At 42.8% G+C, this 22,776-nt stretch overlaps 1 long non-coding RNA gene across 1 annotated transcript; it reads left to right on the forward strand.

Annotated features, from left to right (window-relative positions):
* The first annotated feature begins 20,922 nt into the window (after positions 1-20,922).
* On the forward strand, positions 20,923-21,806 carry LOC138851719 (uncharacterized). The gene is made up of 2 exons (XR_011391365.1): positions 20,923-21,533; positions 21,682-21,806. It is a non-coding gene; the product is annotated as an uncharacterized lncRNA (long non-coding RNA).
* Positions 21,807-22,776: the final 970 nt, after the last annotated feature.

The raw sequence follows: 22,776 nt of genomic DNA on the forward strand, positions 1-22,776 counted from the left end.
AGAGAGAGAGGAGAGGACGAACCAGCAAGGTTGGACCTTGTATTCACCATGAGTAGTTCGGACATCGAGGGTATCATGTATGAAATGTCCATGGGAGCTAGTGATCATGTGGTTCTGTGCTTCGACTACATAGTTGAGCTCCAAGTGGAGAGAGTAGCAGGAATAGGCTGGGAAAAACCAAACTACAAAAGGGGGAACTACTCAGGCATGAGGAACTTCCTTCAAGACATTCAGTGGGAGAGGGAACTGACAGGAAAACCAGTACAAGAAATGATGGACTATGTAGCAACAAAATGCAAGGAGGCAGAGGAGAGGTTTGTTCCCAAGGGAAACAGAAATAATGGGAAGAACAGAACGAGTCCCTGGTTCACCCAAAGGTGTAGGGAGGCAAAAACTAGGTGTACTAGAGAATGGAAAAGGTACAGAAGACAGAGAACTCAGGAAAATAAAGAAATCAGCCGAAGAGCCAGAAACGAATATGCACAGATAAGAAGGGAGGCTCAGAGACAATATGAAAATGACATAGCATCAAAAGTAAAGACTGACCCGAAGCTGTTGTACAGCCACATCAGGAGGAAAACAACAGTCAAGGACCAGGTAATCAGACTGAGGAAGGGTGATGGGGAATTCACAAGAAACGACCGAGAGGTATGTCAGGAGCTCAACACAAGATTTAAAGAGGTATTTACAGTGGAAACCAGTAGGACTCCAAGAAATCAGAACAGGGGGGCACACCAGCAAGTGCTGGATGAGGTACATATAACCAAGGAGGAGGTGAAGAAGCTGCTATGCGAACTTGACACCTCAAAGGCGGTGGGACCAGACAACATCTCTCCATGGGTCCTTAAAGAGGGAGCAGAGATATTGTGTGAGCCATTAACAAAGATCTTCAACACATCATTTGAAACTGGGCAACTCCCTGAGGTATGGAAAATGGCAAATGTAGTCCCAATTTTTAAAAAGGGAGACAGACATGAGGCACTAAACTACAGACCTGTATCACTAACGTGTATAGTATGCAAGGTCATGGAGAAGATCATCAGGAGGAGAGTGGTGGGGCACCTGGAAAGAAACAAGTGTATAATTGACAACCAGCACGGTTTCAGGGAAGGAAAATCCTGTGTCACAAACCTACTAGAGTTTTATGACAAGGTGACAGAAGTAAGACAAGAGAGAGAGGGGTGGATCGACTGCGTATTTTTGGACTGCAAGAAGGCCTTCGACACAGTTCCTCACAAGAGGTTACTGCAAAAGCTAGAGGACCAGGCACACATAACAGGAAAGGCACTGCAATGGATCAGAGAATATCTGACAGGGAGGCAACAACGAGTCATGGTACGCGACGAGGTGTCAGAGTGGGCGCCTGTGACAAGCGGGGTTCCACAGGGGTCAGTCCTAGGACCTGTGCTGTTCTTGGTATACGTGAACGACATAACGGAAGGGATAGACTCAGAAGTGTCCTTGTTTGCAGATGATGTGAAGTTAATGAGAAGAATCAAATCGGACGAGGATCAGGCAGGACTACAAAGAGACCTGGACAGGCTACAAGCCTGGTCCAGCAACTGGCTCCTTGAATTTAACCCTGCCAAATGCAAAGTCATGAAGATTGGGGAAGGGCAAAGAAGACCGCAGACACAATATAGTTTAGATGGCCAAAGACTGCAAACCTCACTCAAGGAAAAAGATCTGGGGGTGAGTATAACACCGAGCATATCTCCTGAGGCGCACATCAATCAGATAACTGCTGCAGCATACGGGCGCCTGGCAAACCTACGGATAGCGTTCCGATACCTCAGTAAGGATTCGTTTAAGACTCTGTACACCATCTACGTCAGGCCCATACTGGAGTATGCAGCACCAGTTTGGAATCCACACCTAGTCAAGCACGTCAAGAAATTAGAGAAAGTGCAAAGGTTTGCAACAAGACTAGTCCCAGAGCTACGGGGATTGTCCTATGAAGAAAGGTTGAGGGAAATCGGCCTGACGACACTGGAGGACAGGAGGGTCAGGGGAGACATGATAACGACATATAAAATACTGCGCGGAATAGACGAGGTGGACAAAGACGGGATGTTCCAGAGATGGGACACAGACACAAGAGGTCACAATTGGAAGTTGAAGACTCAGATGAATCAAAGGGATGTTAGGAAGTATTTCTTCAGTCATAGAGTAGTCAGGCCATGGAATAGCCTAGAAAGTGATGTGGTGGAGGCAGGAACCATACATAGTTTTAAGGCGAGGTATGATAGAGCTCATGGGGCAGGGAGAGAGAGGACCTAGTAGCAATCAGCGAAGAGGCGGGGCCAGGAGCTGTGACTCGACCCCTGCAACCACAAATAGGTGAGTACACACACACACACACACACACACACACACACACACACACACACACACACACACACACACACACACACACACACACACACACACACACACACACACACACACACACACACACACACACACACACACACACACACACACACACACACACACACACACACCACACACACACACACACACACACACACACACACACACACACACACACACACACACACACACACACACACACACACACACACACACACACACACACACACACACACACACACACACTCACACACACACACACACACACACACACACACACACACACCCACACACACACACACACACACACACACACACACACACACACACACACACACACACACACACACACACACACACACACACACACACACACACACACACACACACATGCATATTCACACACACACACACCCACACACCCTCCACCACTTGACACAAACACGTGACACAAACAAGTACCCCCCCTCCCCTAACCACCTCTCCCCCTTCCCTAACCACCTCACCTTAGCCACCTACCCCTCCCCCAAACCACCTAACCCCTCCCCAAACCGTCTAACCCCCCCAACTACCTCCCTCCCTCCAATAACCATCCTCCCCCTCCCCCATAACCATCCATCCCCTCTCTCCCTCAAACCATCTAACCCCCTCCCCCAACTATCTCTACCCCTCCAATAACCATCCTCCCCCTCCCCCACAACCATCCATCCCCTCTCCTCCTAACCATCTATTCCCCTCCCCCTAACCACCCGTCCCCCTTCTGTGGAGCAACGGGGGAACCTAGAACCAGGATGAGGACAAGGGGCTCCAAGGACGAATCTGGGAGGGAGGAATGGAGGGTAGAGCTCAAAAAAAGGGAGGAAGACTGGGGAAGGAGACTAGATGAGCTGGAAAGGAAGATGGAAGAGAGGTTAGCAGCAGAATGCAGAAGGTGGAAGCAACAGGCCACAGCAGCAGAAATCAAGATAGAGAGATTAGAAGAGGAGCTGAGACATCTGAAACAGCACAGAGACAAAGATATTACAGAAGTAGCATCGGCAATGGCTACATCAAACACAGACAACAGGTCTGAAGGAAGCATGGAAACTAAACTGTATGCAGAGGTCCTGTCAAACCCACATGGGGCCAAAACAAAGACAGGGAGCACACTAGGACAGAATGAGAGGTTGGAAGACATTGAAGGAACTAGGACATGTGCAAGGACCTTACCAGATACCTGTGGGGGCCAGGAACAGGTGAGCAGGAAGGACAAACCAAGAAGCATAGGGGCCATAACTAGGGAAGGGACTGAAGGAAGGAACACTCCACGGGAAGGAACTAAAACACATCAGAGGATGCAATGGGAGTCACAGTGGGAGGTGGAAAGGGAGAGATCCGTGTTTGTCTATGGGCTAGACGAAGCTAAAGGGGAAACTTATGATGAAAGAAAGCAGGAGGAGAAAAAAGCGATTGAAGATATCATGAAGGTGATAGGCGAGGGGGACATGACCCAGGTGGCAAATTTTCGGAGAATTGGGTGGTTCACAAAGAAAAGGAATCGGCCTCTCAAAGTAATTTTCAAGGCAGAATCAACCCGAACCATGATCCTGCAGGAGAAAGCACGGCTGAGAGGCAAGCAGGAGTTCCGGAGTGTGTACCTCGATCGAGACAGAACACAGGACGAAAGGAAGACAATGAAAGAGAGAGTTCAAAAACGAAAGGAGAAATGGGAGGAAATGAAAAAGGAGAGCAGAATAACCCAGGATCAAATGGAAGGACAAGCGCACCCCCCAGAAACACCTGCAGAAGGACTCCAGCCACGACACCCCCAAGGCAACTGAACAATCCAAACCAACCATCACACACCGATCCCTCTGTTTCCACCCCCCGCACCACAGTTACAGTATTAGAACAGAAGTTGAAGGTTTGGTACACAAATGCAGATGGATTAACGAATAAACATGAGGAATGGCTAGAAAGAATCAATGAGAAGTCCCCAGACATCATAGCAGTTACAGAAACAAAACTCACGGAGACAATAACAGATGCAATCTTCCCACCAGGATACCAGATCATGAGGAAAGATAGAAGGGGCAGGGGGGGAGGTGGGGTTGCTCTGCTCGTAAAAAACAGATGGAAATTCGAGAAAATGGAAGGCATAGATGAGACGGGAGAAAGAGACTACATAGCAGGTACACTTCAGTCTGGGGAACACAAAGTGGTCATTGCAGTGATGTATAATCCACCACAGAACTGCAGGAGGCCAAGAGAGGAATATGAAGAGAGCAACAGAGCAATGGTGGACACACTTGCTGAGGTGGCAAGAAGAGCTCACTCCAGCAGAGCAAAGTTGCTGGTTATGGGGGATTTAAACCACAGGGAGATTGACTGGGAAAACCTGGAGCCACATGGGGGTCCCGAAACATGGAGAGCCAGGATGTTGGACGTGGTGCTGGAAAACCTCATGCACCAACATGTTAAGGACACTACCAGAGTGAGAGGGGAGGATGAACCAGCAAGATTGGACCTTGTGTTCACCCTGGGCAGCTCAGACATTGAGGACATCAAGTATGAGAGTCCCCTAGGAGCTAGCGACCACGTGGTTCTGTGCTTTGAATACATAGTAGAGCTGCACGTTGAGAGAATAACAGGAGTTGAATGGGAAAAGCCTGACTATAAAAGAGGGGACTACATAGGGTTGAAGAACTTCCTGCGGGAGGTCCAGTGGGACAGAGAACTGGCAGGAAAGCCAGTAAATGAAATGATGGAATATGTAACAACAAAATGCAAGGAGGCAGTGGAAAGGTTTATTCCCAAGGGCAACAGTAACAACGGGAAGACCAGAACGAGCCCCTGGTTTACCCGACGGTGTAAGGAGGCAAAAACAAAGTGCAATAGAGAATGGAAAAAGTACAGAAGGCAGAGAACACACGAAAATAGGGAGATCAGTCGCAGAGCCAGGAATGAGTACGCACAGGTAAGGAGGGAGGCCCAGCGACAGTATGAAAATGACATAGCATCGAGAATCAAGACTGACCCGAAACTGTTGTATAGCCACATCAGGAGGAAGACAACAGTCAAAGACCAGGTGATCAGATTAAGGACAGAAGGTGGAGAACTCACAAGAAATGATCAGGAGGTATGTGAGGAGCTGAACAGGAGATTTAAGGAAGTTTTTACAGTAGAGACAGGAAGGGCTGTGGGAAGACAGCACAGAAGGGAACATCAAGAGGGAATATACCAACAAGTGTTGGATGACATACGAACAACTGAGGAGGAGGTGAAGAAGCTCTTAAGTGACCTTGACACCTCAAAGGCGATGGGACCGGACAACATCTCCCCATGGGTCCTTAGAGAAGGAGCAGAGATGCTGTGCGTGCCTCTAACCACAATCTTCAACACATCCCTTGAAACTGGGCAACTACCTGAGAAATGGAAGACAGCTAATGTAGTCCCCATATTTAAGAAAGGAAACAGAAACGAGGCACTAAACTACAGACCTGTGTCTCTGACATGTATTGTGTGCAAAGTCATGGAGAAGATTATCAGGAGGAGAGTGGTCGAACACCTGGAAAGGAACAAGATTATAAATGAAAACCAGCATGGGTTCATGAGAAGGCAAATCTTGTATCACAAACCTCCTGGAGTTTTATGACAAGGTAACAGAAGTAAGACACGAGAGAGAGGGGTGGGTAGATTGCGTTTTCCTAGACTGCAGGAAGGCCTTTGACACAGTTCCCCACAAGAGATTAGTGCAGAAGCTGGAGGATCAGGCGCATGTAAAAGGGAGGGCACTGCAATGGATAAGGGAATACCTGACAGGGAGGCAGCAACGAGTCATGGTACGTGAAGAGGTATCACAGTGGGCGCCTGTTACGAGCGGGGTCCCACAGGGGTCAGTTCTAGGACCAGTGCTATTTTTGATATATGTGAACGACATGATGGAAGGAATAGACTCTGAAGTGTCCCTGTTCGCAGATGACGTGAAGTTGATGAGAAGAATTAAATCGGACGAGGATGAGGCAGGACTGCAAAGAGACCTGGACAGGCTGGACATGTGGTCCAGTAACTGGCTTCTCGAATTCAATCCAGCCAAATGCAAAGTCATGAAGATCAGGGAGGGGCAAAGAAGACCGCGGACAGAGTATAGGGTAGGTGGACAAAGACTACAGACCTCACTCAGGGAGAAAGACCTTGGGGTGACCATAACACCGAGCACATCACCGGAGGCACACATCAACCAAATAACCGCTGTAGCATACGGGCGCCTGGCAAACCTGAGAATAGCGTTCTGATACCTTAATAAGAAATCGTTCAAGACACTGTACACTGTGTATGTTAGGCCCATACTGGAGTATGCAGCACCAGTCTGGAACCCACACCTGGTCAAGCACGTCAAGAAGTTAGAGAAAGTACAAAGGTTTGCAACAAGGCTAGTCCCAGAGCTCAAGGGAATGTCGTACGAGGAAAGGTTAAGGGAAATCAGACTGACGACACTGGAGGACAGAAGGGTCAGGGGAGACATGATAACGACATACAAGATACTACGGGGAATAGACAAGGTGGACAGAGATAGGATGTTCCAGAGAGGGGACACAGGGACAAGGGGTCACAACTGGAAGCTGAAGACTCAGACGAGTCACAGGGACGTTAGGAAGTATTTCTTCAGTCATAGAGTTGTCAGCAAGTGGAATAGCCTAGCAAGTGAAGTAGTGGAGGCAGGAACCATACATAGTTTTAAGAAGAGGTATGACAAAGCTCAGGAAGCAGAGAGAGAGAGGACCTAGTAGCGATCAGTGAAGAGGCGGGGCCAGGAGCTGAGTCTCGACCCCTGCAACCACAATTAGGTGAGTACAATTAGGTGAGTACACACACAAACACCGCACGCTAAAATAGCACCCACATATACGTATATATACTCAATAAGATCACAGTAAACAGGTGATATCACATATGCAAAACCACCACTGTAAAAAAAATAGTGAAATTCTAATCGCTGTCGTGACCTCTCACATTATCAAGGAACTATAAAAAAACAAAACATCAACAGGAAGGATATAAAGGGGCAAGACTACGCCTCACATTTGTGTCACAACAAGACTACACCTCACAGTCGCGTGACAACCCCCGACTCTATGAAACACGTAATACTCTACCCAAGCATTAAGATTTTTTACTTATCTAATGTATCATTAAATTGATCCCAAATCTTATTAATTATAAATGATCCCAATTTAAATAAACCAAAAGAAATATTCGTATCATTTTCAAAACTGCTTTTGAAAATCAATTGGACAGTTAAAATTACTCACACGAATATTCCCTATTGGCCTCAGAGATTCTTTAAGTCTTATGATACACTTGTTAATAATAAAAAATTGCAACTTACTAAAGTAGATAAAATAAATGCTATAGTAATTTTGAAAGGAAATGATTAGCAAGAAAAAATGAATAATCTCCTAGATGATACTGAAACTTATTCTAAACTTAGAAAGAATCCCTTAGAAACTGTTAACAGCAATTTCAATGAAACATCTATTAAAAGGCAAAAACGAATTAATTAAAAATTTTTACTAACCCTAATCCATCTTTACCCTATATTATTTTATTTTATATTTCTAACACATCGGCCATTTCCCACCGAGGCAGGGTGGCCTGAAAAAGAAAAAGTTTCATCATCATTCACTCCATCACTGTCTTGCCAGAGGCGTGCTTACACTACAGTTATAAAACTGCAACATTAACACCCCTCCTTCAGAGTGCCAGCACTGTACTTCCCATCTCCAGGACTCAAGTCCAGCCTGCCGGTTTCTCTGAATCTCTTCATGAATGTTACTTTGCTCACACTCAAACATCACGTCAAGTTCTAAAAACCATTTGTCTCCGTTCACTCCTATCAAATACGCTCACGCTTGCTTGCTGGAAGTCCAAGCCTCTCGCACACAAAACCTTTAACCCCTCCCTCTAACCTTTCCTAGGCCGACCCCTACCTCTGGTTCCCTCCGCTACAGATTTACACACTCTCAAAGTCCTTCTATTTTGTTCCATTCTCTCTACATGTTCGAACCACCTCAATAACCTCTCCTCAGCCCTCTGGATAAGAGTTTTGCTAATCCTGCACCTCCTCCTAATTTCCTTCTTACTGCAACATTAACCACCCATGCTTCACACCCATATAAGAGTGTTGTTATAACTATACTCTCATACATTCCCCTCTTTGTCTCCACAGACTCATAAGTACACCACTCATCATTTTCCCCTCATCAATTCTATGATTCACCTCATCCTTCATAGACCCATCTGCTGACACATACACTCCTAAATATCTGAATACATTCACCTCATCCATACTCTCTCCCTTCAATCTGATATCCAGTCTTTCGTCACCTAATTTTCTTTGTCATTCTCATCACCTTACTGTTTCCTGTATCCACTTTTCATTTTCTTGTTTTACATGCTATACCAAACTCATCCACCAACCTCCGCAACTTCTCTTCAGAGTCTCCCAAAAGCACAGTGGCATCAGCAAAGAGCAACTGTGACAACTCCCACTTTGTGTTGTGCATTCATTTATATATATATATATATATATATATATATATATATATATATATATATATATATATATATATATATATATATATATATATATATATATATATATATATATATATATATATATATATATATATATATAAAGGGAAGGGGGACAAAAAAGATAGTAAAAATTATAGAGGAATAAGTTTACTGAGTATAACAGGAAAAGTGTATGGTAGGGTTATTATTAAAAGAATTAGAGGTAAGACAGAATGTAGGATTGCAGATGAGCAAGGAGGTTTTAGAGTGGGTAGGGGATGTGTAGATCAAGTGTTGACATTGAAGCATATATGTGAACAGTATTTAGATAAGGGTAGGGAAGTTTTTATTGCATTTATGGATTTAGAAAAGGCATATGATAGAGTGGATAGGGGAGCAATGTGGCAGATGTTGCAAGTTTATGGAATAGGTGGTAAGTTACTAAATGCTGTAAAGAGTTTTTATGAGGATAGTGAGGCTCAGGTTAGTGTGTGTAGAGGAGAGGGAGACTACTTCCCGGTAAAAGTAGGTCTTACACAGGGATGTGTAATGTCACCATGGTTGTTTAATATATTTAGAGATAAGGTTGTAAAAGAAGTAAATGCTAGGGTGTTCGGGAGTGGGGTGGGATTAAATTATGGGGAATCAAATACAAAATGGGAGTTGACACAGTTACTTTTTTGCTGATGATACTGTGCTTATGGGAGATTCTAAAGAAAAATTGCAAAGGTTAGTGGACGTCTTTGGGAGGATATGCAATGGTAGAAAGTTGAAAGTGAATATAGATAAGAATAAGGTGATGAGGGTATCAAACGATTTAGATAAAGAAAAATTGGATATCATACTGGAGAGAGGGAGTATTTGAAGTAAATGTTTTCAAATATTTGGGAGTTGACTTGTCAGCGGATGGGTTTGTGAAGGATGAGGTTAAAAATGGAAATGATGAAGGAAAAAAGGTGAGTGCTGCTTTGAGGTATCTGTAGAGACAAAAAACGTTATCCATGGAGGCAAAGAAGGGAATGTACGAAAGGGCGGCTGGAGGCAGTGGAGATGTTTTGTCTAAGCTCTAAGGGCAATGTGTGGTGTAAATATTACGCAGAGAATTCGGAGTGTGGAAATTAGGAGAAGGTGTGGAGTTAATAAAAGTGTTAGTCAGAGGGCTGAAGAGGGGTTGTTGAGGTGGTTTGGTCATTTAGAGATAATGGACCAAAGTGAAATTACTTGGGGAGCATATAAATCTGTAGGGAAAGGAAGGCGGGGTAGGGGTCTACCTCGAAGAGGTTGGAGGGAGGCGGTAAAGGAGGTTTTGTTGGCAAGGGGCTTGGATTTCCAGCACCCATGTATGAGCATGTTAGATAGGAGTGAATGGAGACGAATGGTTTTTAGGACCTGACGAGCTGTTGGAGTGTGAGCAGGGTAATATTTTGTGAAGGGACTCAGGGAAACCGGTTAACCAGACTTGAGTCCTGGAAATGGGAAGTAAAATACCTGCACTTTAAAGGATGGGTTGGTATATTGACAGTTTGGAGGGACTTCTGAACTGTCGTATCTGAGCTCCTCTGCAAAGACAGTGGTTATGTATGAGTGTTGAATGATGACAGTATTTTCTTTTTGCGGATTTTCTTTCTTTTTGAGTCACTCTGCCTAGATGGGAGACGACCGACTTGTTGAAAAAAAATATTTTAGTGTGTGTGTGTGTGTGTTATTTCATGTCTATGTATATACGTGTGTATATGTTTTACAAACTGGAATAACGATCTTACTGTTGTTTTAGGCTACCATAACTGGAAGTACAAATACGCTTACCTTTGTTGTTTTTTATTATATTTCCAAACGCTACCTGTAATCAATTGGCTGAAAAACTGATTTTCATAGTTTAGAAGAACAATATGTGTTTCCCTGTGGAAATGACGTCGTAATATTTTTTAGATTTATCTCTAGTTATCAAGTGTTGTTGAAGACTTGTAATAATTCGCTTCTGATCTTTGTTATGTCATAAGCGCGCTAGATCGTCCACGACATCATCACACAGCGAATAAGAACATGCAAATTATATAGCATTTCAGCAAGATTTTTCTTCTATGCTCATAAGGTGTTTCCCAACATTCTCTCTCAAATATTTGTCAAACAATATGTTAAAGCTACTTGATAGATTGATCCATTTTTCTTGAAGTTCTTAAAATTCGTGAAATCACTTCATAATAAAAAAAAGAGATACATATTACATGGAGAGTGGTCATAGCAGCAAGTAAGACTGTTCAGAGATAATTTACTCAGAAGTCTATTATTGAGTCTAATAAACTTAATTCCATTAGCCCCACTAAACGTAGCGCCACTAAACGTAGCCCCACTAAACCCCACTAAACGTAGCGCCACTAAACACTTGTTCTGAATGTTGTGTCATCATACCCAAGATGAATGTTAATGTTTTGAGAAAACAACTTTAACAAAAAATAAATAAAAAAAAGAATTGGCCTATATAAAATTTTAGTCGCGACTAAAATATTGTCAATTAATTCAGTTATGTAGCTAACTTAATATATACCATGAAACTTTCCTTCGCTACATTTAAACTACATTATATATCCTACTACACCAAGTTATATATTACTTCGCAATTTATTAACTTATATAAAAGATGTAATACTGTCCAGTTGTTCTGGACAAATAAACTGACAACCTAATTCACGTAAGCAGTCAACACATCAGATTTATTATAATTTGGACGTGAAGCGCTAAACCCATGGGAGTCATGCAGCTCCACACGGTGTGAAGGTAAAGTTCACTGTCTATTTAGCACTTTACCGTGACACTCAGTTCCTATTTATATTTAACTTGAGGGGAAACTTCTGATGAAATATCGGTATTTAGTGAACTATTATTATGCCACGAGAATAGGAAGAAAATCAGAAGACAGGTTAAGAGAGAGGAGGAAAAAATAAAAAGACTGGACAAGTGATGAAAATAGCCTATCTTGCTTATATTAGATGATTGGTTGATTAAGCTGCGCCACTACTTGCTCTTGTGTCTGACTGGAAGCTTGATGGAGAGCTGGAAAAGCTGCAGAACGAAGCAATGAGGATCATTCTAGGACGCTCTCGTACTGCCAAAATTTTAAATATCCGGAAAGAACTTGATATTCCAAGAATCAAAGATCGTGTTACTGAAAGAAATATCCTAACTGGCGTTAATATGTTCAGGCAGCCTATTCAAACCCCTGGACAGAAGCCCTCCAAACTTTCCTCAGCACTCGTGAACATCCCACCAGATGGATCGAACAAATTGGAACCTACCTACGCATGAACCAGATACATGATCTATGTCAAGTAAGGCAACAGCGGCACTTCTCCGCTCCATGTGATATTACCCCATTCCAAGCTACCATCCCTCCATTTCCCCCCAAAATACTTCTTCAATCACAACCAAAGATTCGCCTTGAAGCCAAACATAATGCCTTCAGCTGTAATGATAGCTTAGTCACACAGCACACTCTTACACAACTGATAGTGCTGCTGTTGTTATACAGTGATGGATCTCATAAAGAAATTGAAACGCTCATCAATAACTCGTCCTCTACCCTTCAAACAGAACTGTTTGCCATACTCCTTGCACTCAAATGCGTCCACACTTTAATTGTAACTGATTCTTTGTCATCTATAAATGCTCTCAACTCGTTAAGTATACATTGTGGCATGCTTGTGTCAGAAGCCAGATACAGGTATGGTAAGATTGTGGACAGTGGAGTCAGTGTGCACATGCTGTGGATTCCATCTCACATTGGTCTTCAGATGCATGGTAGAACTGATGAATTGGCTAAGCTGTATGCATTCAAAGAGGGAGTAGATTACAATCTTGGGTTGTCAGTTAGCAGTTTGAGAACAATAATACGAAAAGAACTTCCTTTGAACTTTATTGGCTTAAGACTTGGTGAGACTGACACAAGTCAGTCCATCTACCATCATTCCATCATGCAGGAGGAGCCACATGTCTATGGTGCATCCAACAAGACAAGCAAACTCTTGGATGGCACTACCGCCCGGCTCCGGCTGGATTACAAGTATCTTTGGCAGGATAATTAAATCACCACCACCGATGTAGAAAAACGAAATATCTCGCCCTGCGTCATTATGTACTGGAGTGTGATAAAATTAATGAATTCAGAGACAACTCACTCAGAAATGTTGAAGATATGTCAAATTATTTTATCCACAGTGTATATTACAGACCATTCGGGAAAAATACCCTGACTTTGCACCCTGTAAATAGAGCATTACCACGTGTGTGTGTGTGTGTGTGTGTGTGTGTGTGTGTGTGTGTGTGTGTGTGTGTGTGTGTGTGTGTGTGTGTGTGTGTGTGTGTGTGTGTGTGTGTGTGTGTGTGTGTGTGTGTGTGTGTGTGTGTGTGTGTGTGTGTGGTTGTTTGCGTATGTATTTGTGTACTCATACATGCGTGAGTGTGTGTGCTCATGTGTGTATTTATGCTCGTGTGTCTGTGTGTGTGTGTGTGTGTGGACTCACCTATTTGTGTGTGTGTGTGTGTTTGTGAGTGTGTGTGTGTGTGTGCGGACTCACCTATTTGTGTGAGTGTGTGTGTGTGTGTACTCACATATTTGTACTCACCTATTTGTGGTTGCAGGGGTTAAGTCATAGCTCCTGGCCCCGCCTCTTCGCTGATTGCTACTAGGTCCTCTCTCTCCCTGCCCCATGAGCTCTATCATACCTCACCTTAAAACTATGTATGGTTCCTGCCTCCACTACATCACTTTCTAGGCTATTCCACGGCCTGACTACTCTATGACTGAAGAAATACTTCCTAACATCCCTTTGATTCATCTGAGTCTTCAACTTCCAATTGTGACCTCTTGTGTCTGTGTCCCATCTCTGGAACATCCCGTCTTTGTCCACCTTGTCTATTCCGCGCAGTATTTTATATGTCGTTATCATGTCTCCCCTGACCCTCCTGTCCTCCAGTGTCGTCAGGCCGATTTCCCTCAACCTTTCTTCGTAGGACAATCCCCGTAGCTCTGGGACTAGTCTTGTTGCAAACCTTTGCACTTTCTCTAATTTCTTGACGTGCTTGACTAGGTGTGGATTCCAAACTGGTGCTGCATACTCCAGTATGGGCCTGACGTAGATGGTATACAGAGTCTTAAACGAATCCTTACTGAGGTGTCGGAACGCTATCCGTAGGTTTGCGAGGCGCCCGTATGCTGCAGCAGTTATCTGATTGATGTGCGCCTCAGGAGATATGCTCGGTGTTATACTCACCCCCAGATCTTTTTCCTTGAGTGAGGTTTGCAGTCTTTGGCCATCTAAACTATATTGTGTCTGCGGTCTTCTTTGCCCTTCCCCAATCTTCATGACTTTGCATTTGGCAGGGTTAAATTCAAGGAGCCAGTTGCTGGACCAGGCTTGTAGCCTGTCCAGGTCTCTTTGTAGTCCTGCCTGATCCTTATCCGATTTGATTCTTCTCATTAACTTCGCATCATCTACAAACAAGGACACTTCTGAGTCTATCCCTTCCGTTATGTCGTTCACATATACCAAGAACAGCACAGGTCCTAGGACTGACCCCTGTGGAACCCCGCTTGTCACAGGCGCCCACTCTGACACCTCGTCGCGTACCATGACTCGTTGTTGCCTCCCTGTCAGATATTCTCTGATCCATTGCAGTGCCTTTCCTGTGATCCTCTAGCTTTTGCAGTAACCTCTTGTGAGGAACTGTGTCGAATGCCTTCTTGCAGTCCAAAAATATGCAGTCGATCCACCCCTCTCTCTCTTGTCTTACTTCTGTCACCTTGTCATAAAACTCTAGTAGGTTTGTGACACAGGATTTTCCTTCCCTGAAACCGTGCTGGTTGTCAATTATTCACTTGTTTCTTTCCAGGTGCCCCACCACTCTCCTCCTGATGATCTTCTCCATGACCTTGCATACTATACACGTTAGTGATACAGGTCTGTAGTTTAGTGCCTCATGTCTGTCTCCCTTTTTAAAAATTGGGACTACATTTGCCATTTTCCATACCTCAGGGAGTTGCCCAGTTTCAAATGATGTGTTGAAGATCTTTGTTAATGGCTCACACAATATCTCTGCTCCCTCTTTAAGGACCCATGGGGAGATGTTGTCTGGTCCCACCGCCTTTGAGGTGTCAAGTTCGCATAGCAGCTTCTTCACCTCCTCCTTGGTTATATGTACCTCATCCAGCACTTGCTGGTGTGCCCCGCTGTTCTGATTTCTTGGAGTCCTACTGGTTTCCACTGAAAATACCTCTTTAAATCTTGTGTTGAGCTCCTGACATACCTCTCGGTCGTTTCTTGTGAAATCCCCATCACCCTTCCTCAGTCTGATTACCTGGTCCTTGACTGTTGTTTTCCTCCTGATGTGGCTGTACAACAGCTTCGGGTCAGTCTTTACTTTTAATGCTATGTCATTTTCATATTGTCTCTGAGCCTCCCTTCTTATCTGTGCATATTCGTTTCTGGCTCTTCGGCTGATTTCTTTATTTTCCTGAGTTCTCTGTCTTCTGTACCTTTTCCATTCTCTAGTACACCTAGTTTTTGCCTCCCTACACCTTTGGGTGAACCAAGGACTCGTTCTGTTCTTCCCATTATTTCTGTTTCCCTTGGGAACAAACCTCTCCTCTGCCTCCTTGCATTTTGTTGCTACATAGTCCATCATTTCTTGTACTGGTTTTCCTGTCAGTTCCCTCTCCCACTGAATGTCTTGAAGGAAGTTCCTCATGCCTGAGTAGTTCCCCCTTTTGTAGTTTAGTTTTTTCCAGCCTATTCCTGCTACTCTCTCCACTTGGAGCTCAACTATGTAGTCGAAGCACAGAACCACATGATCACTAGCTCCCAGGGGCCTTTCATACATGATACCATCGATGTCCGAACTACTCATGGTGAATACAAGGTCCAGTCTTGCTGGTTCATCCTCTCCTCTCTCTCTGGTAGTGTCTCTAACATGTTGATGCATGAGGTTTTCCAGTACCACATCCATCATCTTGGCTCTCCATGTTTCGGGACCCCCATGGGGCTCCAGGTTTTCCCAGTCAATCTCCTTGTGATTGAAATCACCCATAACTAGTAACTTTGCTCCCCCCATGTGTGCTCTCCTGGCCACCTCGGCTAGTGCGTCGATCATTGCTTTGTTGCTCTCATCGTATTCTTCTCTTGTCCTCCTGCAGTGTGTGTGTGTGTGTGTGTGTGTGTGTGTGTGTGTGTGACCCAACAATTTGCACTGATAACTCATTACAGATGTGACCGGGTGTGGATGTGTATATTGCTCATTACTTTATAGTTTGTTCATGATTGTAACCACGTATAAACATAAGTAAGTAAATTTACTTACATGATTCATTACTTTTGTAACTTGTGACTTCATTATCTGTCAGAACTTTGGGGCCCAGTTCCTGGACTCATTATGTACCTCTGTCTGTAAATTCCTTTGTAACTTGTCATGATTGTGACCAGATCTACCTGGAGTTCATTACCTTTGTAACTTTTTCATTTATCAAAACTTTGGGGCCCAGTCCCTGCACCCATTATGTAACTCTGTAATCTATTGACTACCACGCACAGGTGGGTATGGAGTAGTGAAATGCGGCGGGTGGTATGCGTAGAATTTGTCGGTGCTTTCTACTTAAATTTACATTCTTGATAGTCATACTGTTTTCTAGCGTGTTTACATGTCCGTTTCTAAACGATCGCAAACAATACATGGAATTATATATTCGTTATTTACCGTTTAACCTAGATTGTTTCCTAATTAAATCTCAGTTAAGCTCAAATAACGAGATTAAATAATGTGAAGAGGAACAAGCAGCAGTAGTGCGACGAACTGCAGGTAGGTGTTTTATCTTCAGACTAACAGTATCTGTATTCTTTCTACCAAGAAACTGTTCTAATTGCGTATCTATGTCTCTACCTGTATATTTACATGCATACATATTACTAGTTATATTTACATTTGTAAGTATAAAATTGTATATATTTTGACAAATCTTATGAGAACCATCTCCGACTATGAAGCAAAACTCACACCCTGGTACATGTGCGTGTGATTTTTGCCCCATAAAAGTTCTCGGATGAAACGTGTTGGTGCAAGTGGTTCCTTCTTCTTCTTCTTCTTACGACCAGAGCTTTGGTAAGATGGGTAAGGAAGAAGGATGGGTAAGGATAGAAATCTTGGAAAAGGTTGGGAGGGGGGAGAGAGGTAGGATATAAAAGGTAAGTGGCCCAACCACTTTGGTGTAATTTAAAAGGTGTATGTGGAATAATAAAATATTCTTGAAGGGGTATAATACTAACCCATCAGAGTCACATAGATATGACAGATATATAAGTACATGACTCTGAATTGGTAGTAAATATACAAGTTGCAATTGCTTTTTTTTTTTATTTATTTTTTTTTTTTTTTTTTTTTTTGTGATTGCACAACGGATATTTTAACGACAATGAAGGCAATAATTTTCTGGCCAGTACATAAAGAATTACTTGACACATCAGCTTCTTACAAGGTGGTGTCCCGCCATAGTAAGTGTAGCATTATTTTAACAGTAGAATATTATACAAGATGTCTCCCTAATTGGGGGCGATGATTTTCTTAGTAAACATAGAAGGGTTCTGGTGTTACCCAATCATCTTCATTTGCAGGGAGGTTGCTCAATATCATTGGTCGATGGTAATCGTCTTTATGGATAAAACGACGGACCCTCTGTGGGAGAGTCATTCTTTGAGTCCTGTGAGGAGGAGTGTTGATGATATGATCTGTGGTATTTTCAACTTGGAGAGGATGTTCTCTATCTGGCATGTAGAGTTCTTGCATTGCATAGAGTTGTTTCTTCTTCAGGGTGTCAAGGCGTACATTTAAGGCAGTTATATCTTGTTGTACATGTAAATCTGCCATTTTAACTCTGTCTCTCCTCCTGGTGCCCGTAATGAAGCGGAGAGCTCTATTCTGGACCCGTTGCAACCGTAGCATGTTGGTCTTTGTTGTTAATGACATTGGGACACATGGGTATTCAAGTATAGGTCTTATTATTTTATACAGATGTTTTTTGACATGTGGAGGGGCTTGATTAAATCTAAAGAGACTGTTAAGACCGGCTTTGGCTATGTTGATCTTTTTATTTACATGAGATGTTGAGTGGAGCAGCCTGTCTATTTCATATCCCAAGATCTTGTTAGGGTTTCTAATGGCTACTGGTGTACCTCTGATGGAGATACCCCCTTTATCTTCGATGGTTGATGCAAAATATCCTATCGTGCTAACAAGGACTTTGTCAGGGTTAGTCGTAATTCTCCATTTCTTTTCCCAATTAGATGTTCGACGAAGTTCAATATTAATTTTTTCTATGACTCTCATACTTGTATTTTCCTGTTACCGGAGTTGATGAGACGACATGGATAACATCATCTGCAAATTGCGTTATAATTGTATAATTAAACTCTGGTTGAGGAAGGTTATTCACATAAATGTTGAATAGAATTGGACTAAGACAAGAACCTTGTGGGACACCAGCTGTTGGTATAAAAGGCTCTGTCGACCTGCTGTGAAAGGTGGGAATGATCTTTCTTTGAGTTAAGAAGTTATATATTAATCTGAGAAAGGTCCAGTTATGGTCTGGTAGATCAATAAGTTTGTATATAAGACCATCATGCCATAAGCTATCAAAAGCTTTATGAACATCTCTGGAGGTAATTAGGGCAAGATTGCCCTGATGTTTTAGACTTGCTACAATATCGAAAATAATATTTATTGCATGATTGGTACCTCTGTGTGTTCTAAAGCCAAATTGTTTTTCAGTAAAAAGGTGATTAAACTCCATATAGTAGTTCAATCTGTTGGAAATGATCTTCTCAAGAACTTTTCCAGTGACTTCAAGTAAAGATATAGGTCTATAGTTCCCAGGTTGGTGGATGTCTTTATTGGGCTTAGCAAGAAAGATCATCCTAGCAGTCTTAAAAACCACTGGAAAATGTCCTGAGGTCAAGATGGCATTAAAGATATTAACCAAAGACTGTTTACAATTTCTGGGTAGGAACTTTGTTTCATTGTTATTCCAGAGAGACCAGGGGCTCTATTTCGCATTCTTCCAATAACCTGACTCATCTCGAGTAATGTAATAGGTCTAGTAAGCGGGTGGGCATCTTCAAGAGTTGATGCATCGATGGAAGGTAGTGGTTGTAGATCATCTAAGTTCTCATCTCTCCATTCATTTACCAACTGATAGTGATTATTGTTAAATCGACGACTGTTATTGTGGAAGATATTTTTCTCCCATACATCACCCATCAAATTAGCCTGATCCTGTGGATCATCAAGTTTAATCTCAACATCTTCATCATCCTCATCAGTGAAGGTATGAATTAGGTAGTCAGGAGCCTTGCGCTTTGTCCCTAAAAGTTGTCGGATCGTACTCCAAAATTTTGCTGGTTCACGTTTATACTGATTAGCTTGGAGAACTAGCAATTTCCATAAGTCCCGTTTGTGATGACTAATCATGTTAATTAATTCTTGCCTCAATCTGTGCAATGTAGCTACTGGTGGTTGCCGCGTTTGAAGATGCCTTCGGCATTCTATTTGATAATTTCTCAAAGCGTCTCTAATTTCCCTCGTTGGTTTATATTGTTGGTAGATCTTTGTGGAAGCTAATTGACAGGTTGCATTAGTAGCATCAATTATTCGATTGTGAAGGGACCTGATCGCGTCGTCAATTGCAGTGGAAGGTAGCTTTTCCAACAACACAATTTCCTCGTCACCCAGAAATGTCCTGAAGGGGTCAAATCCTAGGGTGTTGAGATTGGGTTTAGGAGGTACAGGTATTCTAAATGGAGAAGTCTGTAGTTGTATTAAAACAGGGATATGGTCAGATCCTACGTTTCCACAAGGAGAGATACGACAGTGTAAGAGGTCACAGTCTCTGTTTGTCAGGACTATATCTGGTGTCCCTGGATGAGGACCAATATACGATTTAAAGAATGGGCCTTGAAATGACAAGTTTCTGGCTGTCATAATATTAAATAGTTGTTTTCCTTTCAAGTCGCCCAGTGGATTACCAACTCCACAGTTAAAGAGGGCAGGGTGATGAGCATTAAAATCTCCCGCTAGAATTGTTGGAATATTTTTGCTTAATATCCTATGTAGAGGAATTGATTATATATATATTGATATCTCGGAGGAAAATATCCAGTTCCTATCACTAGTTGGCCATGAGATGCAGAGCCTAATTTAACGTCATTTCTATTGCAATGTTGATCAAATGTTATCTTCATCAACATGAATATTTTTAAATGCAGAGCCTAATTTAAGTAAGATGGCTACCCCTGCTGGCCACTAGTAGTTGCTTGTGTATTAAAAGTGTCACCATCTTCCTCTAACAGATTAGAGTCTCCACAGTAGAGTAACCACGTAATTTAATATGTTGATCAACTCAAGATCGCAGCTGTCTCATTCAAGAAACTCCCCTCAACCTGATGAGTCAATACCTGACCCTAACGATGCCCCAGAGATTGATGCTTACTCTTCCGATATTGCAGCTGATCCTGTTGAACAAGAACTTTCCCAGGGTAATTCACCTGGCCTACCAAATTTTCCCTTGGAGCCTCCATAGACTCGGCGGCCTGCGGCCGCCGAGTCTGAGCCTAAATACACCAAAAAATCGAAAAAATATGAAAAATGAGTTAATCTTACCGAAAAATAGAGCAAAGATCTGGCAACATTTTGGTGTGCGCCTCGTCTCTGTACGATAATTACATATAAAGCTATCGTAATTATAACAATGGTAACTACGTCATCAGCGCGGCCCAGCTAACGTCATAACAATACCACGTGCTCCAGCGCGACTCGCTTCATAAAACAGTATCACAGGTATTTTTTTCCTTTTTTTTTGGTGTATTTTTTAGCTAGATCTTCTAAATAGTAACTGGCAACCATCAGGTTAGCTGTGAGAAGGAGCTGCTCACACCATATCAAGTCAGTGCCGACTGAAAGTCTGAAGAGAGAGGGTGTGTCACTTTGTCTGACAGCTGACTACCCTTGGGACGTTACTTTTTGCCTTTCATTGTATACATTTTTGGTACACAATGCCTGCAAAGAAGAAACAGTTTGCCAAGAACATTAGCAGCAAGAGGAGAAGGAACATAGAAGCAATGATAAGGTCTATACAAGCAAAGTGAGCAGCAGCTGCTGTGGTTGGTGACGCCGCCACGATGCTAGTACCACCACGTGGTGACGCCGCCACGATGGCAGTACCACCACGTGGTGACGCCGCCACGATGGCAGTACCACCACGTGGTGACGCCGCCACGATGCTAGTACCACCACGTGGTGACGCCGCCACGATGCTAGTACCACCACGTGGTGACGCCGCCACGATGCTAGTACCACCACCCTCCTCTCAACACCTGTCCTTGTTCACTGCTACTGAACTATTGGATATTTCATGTTCAGAAACAAGGAAGACAAAATATAGGAGCCCCGCAAATATGCCCACCTCCACCACGGCTGCTACTACCTCCACTGCTGCTACTACCACAACTACTACCTCCACTGCTGCCTGGAGGACATTAGATAATCATGTGTCCACCTACATCCAGTCATAGGTACGTAATTATTAGTGTTTTGTTGGTATATTTTTATATTGGTATGTGTATAAATATCATATATGGGTGCCATTACATGTATCTGTACATAATCACTGGGAATAATCACTGGGAATAGGATTTTGAGAATTCATTTCTTTCTTTTCAGATTGATTGGGATGGATTGTTATGATTGGCCGGCCACCAGAGAACTTCAGGACAAAGGGATCTTCATGGAACTTCAGGAATAATGTCTATATAACCAGTTCTACTCTCAATAAACGTATAAAGGCACTATGAGTATTTTTACCCACTGTATAGTAATGTTCAATGTATTTGTTGATTTTTTTCAAAAGTGCATTTATTTGTATTTTTCTGATCCTAAACCATTATTTATGAACCGATTATTCTGAATTTTACAAAAGTTATTCAGGGGACCCTGTTTGACTTTGTAATGGAGTTGTCTTGGGTAATAATACCTTCAATTTTGCATAAATTGATGTGAAGTGGAAAAAATTTTTTTTAAATAAAGTCAAGACATAATAATATTTTTTTTGGGTACCATAAAACATGTTATTGCATTATTTATATCCATTAGATGGTCAATTTGGCATTACTTTATCATTTGTGATTATCAACAATGATTTCGAGATTGCCAATATTGACTTGCGTTGCTATAAGTGTTGCCATGTCCAATTTTTCACATTTTTATTTTTTATAACTTTATTTATTGGACGATCTTGATGCAACTTTCACCACATGAGGCTCAATATGCCTAAAGTCTCTGGTAAAAAAATCAACGAAATCGAGCAAAGGAAAAAAAAAAAAATCAGGCTGCCTGTACCCTTGCCTTCCATGAATCCGTGCTGGTAGTCATTGTGTGTGTGTACTCACCTATTTGTACTCACCTATTTGTGGTTGCAGGGGTCGAGTCTTAGCTCCTGGCCCCGCCTCTTCACCGGTTGCTACTGGGCCCTCTCTCTCCCCGCTCCATGAGCTTTATCAAACCTCGTCTTAAAACTGTGTATGGTTCCTGCCTCCACTACGTCATTTTCTAGGCTATTCCACTGCCTGACAACTCTATGACTGAAGAAATACTTCCTAATATCTCTCTGACTCATTTGTGTCTTCAACTTCCAATTGTGGCCTCTTGTTTCTGTGTCCCCTCCCTGGAACATCCTGTCTTTGTCCACCTTGTCTATTCCACGCAGTATTTTATATGTCGTTATCATGTCTCCCCTGACCCTCCTGTCCTCCAGTGTCG

The sequence above is a fragment of the Cherax quadricarinatus genome, unplaced genomic scaffold (assembly GCF_038502225.1).
Source record: "Cherax quadricarinatus isolate ZL_2023a unplaced genomic scaffold, ASM3850222v1 Contig1793, whole genome shotgun sequence".
NCBI classification, from domain to species: domain Eukaryota; kingdom Metazoa; phylum Arthropoda; class Malacostraca; order Decapoda; family Parastacidae; genus Cherax; species Cherax quadricarinatus.